Below are 2906 nucleotides of genomic sequence, written 5' to 3'. Positions count from 1 at the left end.
TTCTCTGCATTCCGATCCTGTTCTGTGTGGAGAGCTGCTGCCATGTGTCATCCCGACTCCGACACAGTCAAGTGGAACAAGAGGACAAGAGAAGAAAACAGCCGCTGGGAAGTCTGTGCCTTTGAGTTTCCATTAACGAATTTCAGGGTCCAGGCTCTGAATTCTGTGAATGAGGAGGGAGATTCAGTGTGTATGCGCAAGTGCATATATCTAGGGCAGAGGACAACTGAGGTGTTGTTCCTCAGGCATTATCTACCCTGTCATCTTTATTTTTATCCTTGAATTCACCAACTGGCTAGTCTGCTGCCCTGAACTAGGAGTGCAGGCATGCACCAACACACTTGACTTGTTTTTGCATGGATTCTGGGGTTCTATCAGAACCTCAGGTACAGAATCTCAGGTACCATGCTTGCCACAAGCTCTTTGCTGACTGAACTGTCCCCAGACTGAGATTTTCTTCTGTTTGTTGGAGACAGAGTTTCTCTATATAGCCCTGGATATTCTGAAACTCTATATGTAGATTAAACTGCCCTTGCACTTGCAGAGATCCACTTGCCTCTGCCTTACAAGTGTTGCAATTAATTAAACACATGTGCCATCTTATCTTGCTCAGCCTGAGGTTCTTAAATTCACAATCAAACCACAAATAAAATGATCAATTTAAAAATTACAGTATAGTTAGACATGATGAGGCAAGCTTCTAATCTTAGCTACTTCAGAGTCTGAGGCAGGAGGATTCCAAGTTCAAGGCCTGTCTAGACAACTTAGTAAAGCCTGGTTTTAGGGGAAAAAGGGGAAGGAGTTAAAACTCAATACTAAAGTGCTTTTCTAGCATGAATGAGGCCCTAGGTTCAATCCCAGTATGGAAAAATTTATATAACAAAGACCTAAAATAGAAACAGATACCACTTGACAATAAAACAGGAAGGGCTATTGAAAAGTATACAGTATAAATATAGCCACTAAGTACAATTATTATGCCCAGGATAAAATGACTTTGATTTGTGTAAAGACAAAAAATGACATGAAGAAAATTGACAAGGCGAAAGGGTGACTCTATTCTGTTACCCACCAACATGAACAATCGGCATACTAAGCCATTGGAAGTTATACATACATTTGTATGTACACATACATCATGTTCATACATAAGTAGAAAGAATCTGGATTGAATTTAATTCCAAGATATTTTAAGTGTCTTTAACTAAGAAACAAAATTAAAATTGTAGATGAAGGGTATAGAACTAGCAGAACTGACTCTTGACTTGGGCACTTGGGATTCCTATAGAAAAGGAAGTTAGGGTACTATTTGTGGAAGCAAGCAAGGGTCTAAAGGTTGTGCAGGAAGTAGGGCTTCTGACCCAGAATGAAAGCTAGTCACATAATAGGAATTACTACCAAGAGACTTCCGGGAGCAATGGAGAAATGAAGCAAGTTCCTTCTTCTGCCCTCTGCCATCACCAGAACGTTTCTGTGCTCTCGATTTATCCCAAGCATTAGTCTACTCATTCTGGAAAGACATTTCAGATAGGCAGGGATGGACCCCTGAGGTTGACAGCTCTGAATTCCAGAGACAAGACCTCCAAACCCAGAGGCTTGGATCTTGAGGTCTTGAGAGAAGAGCTTCAGTTCAAAGCTTATTGCTATAGGTGCCCAAAACAGAGTGTACTGCATTGGGCTCAAAGTACCAAAATTTAGTGGCTACAGTTAAAACCTTTGAACCTCAGCTATTTAATTATGGGTGGCTCTTCTAGATTCTTTCAGTGGTACAGAACTTAAACTCTTCATAGTCTTGGCTCTTACCCTCAGCTTCTTATAGACTCTCACTCTCTGCCTTCTTTGCTGTCTTTTGCTTTCTCATTATTTCTGCCATGCTTCATAGTCTCAGCATCGTGTAGTTTCTGTCCTCTGACACTCTCTGGAGCTCTTCGGCATCAACCTGTGTTATAACCCAGAGCTTTGGGTATCAGGATCCCTTAGCCCTAGGGCAGTGATTCTCAACATTTCTAAACCGCAATGCTTTAATACAGTTCCTTATGTTGTGGTGACTCCACAGACCATACAATCATTTTTATTGCTACTTCAATACCTGTAGAAACCTTGCTGCTGTTGTGAATCATAAAATTAAAATCTGATATGCAGGATATCTGATACATGACCCTTATGAAAGAGTCACTCAGTCCCCCCCATATACACAACGGGGTTGCAATCCATGTGCTGAAAAACACTGGTATGGGTGGGGGTTTTTTGTTTGTTTTGTTTCATTTCCTCGAGTTTTTCAGCCTCCCCCTCAGTGCCACTGCCACTGCCAGAGTGGGAACACCTGGGTGTTTTGCCCACTCTTTATGCAGTTAGTTCCTCCCATTCACTCTGACTGGGAGAAAGTCTGCAAGTATCCAGAAGATCGTTTCATTCAGAGGAAGCTAAAATACCAAGGGAGGAGGGTATACACAGAAGTTTCCTAACCCTGCCCTGAGAAATAGCTTGTTCCTATAGCTTAAACGGAGGTGTGGATCGCTGTCTTTCTATCCATCAAAGCCTTACACAGTCAAACAGACTCCAGTTCTACTCATTGTGGTCCTTCGATTGAGCCTCTGAGGTGGCGACTGCACCGAATGAGAATAGGTGCAGGGATAGGAGGGTTTATCTGACTTTTGCAGAGGGTTATCTTGCTCAGAATAGATCTTTACGAGCAGGTCTGAGCGCTTGCTGCAGTACTGACTACAATAAGGCTTCCTGAAGTGGGCGTAACTTCCACTGCCTCAACCAATAGTCACTGAAATACGAGCCCACAGTGCAGCGGGGAGCGACTTCTGCTCCGTCAGCCAATAGCTGCTGAAATACCAGCCCACTGGGGCGTGGTATATTTCTCTTTTAAAAAGAGAAACATATCCGGATCAGGCCCT

The sequence above is a fragment of the Myodes glareolus genome, chromosome 1 (genome assembly GCF_982192425.1).
Source record: "Myodes glareolus chromosome 1, mMyoGla1.1, whole genome shotgun sequence".
Lineage (NCBI taxonomy): Eukaryota > Metazoa > Chordata > Mammalia > Rodentia > Cricetidae > Myodes > Myodes glareolus.
This window is presented reverse-complemented; position numbering follows the sequence as displayed.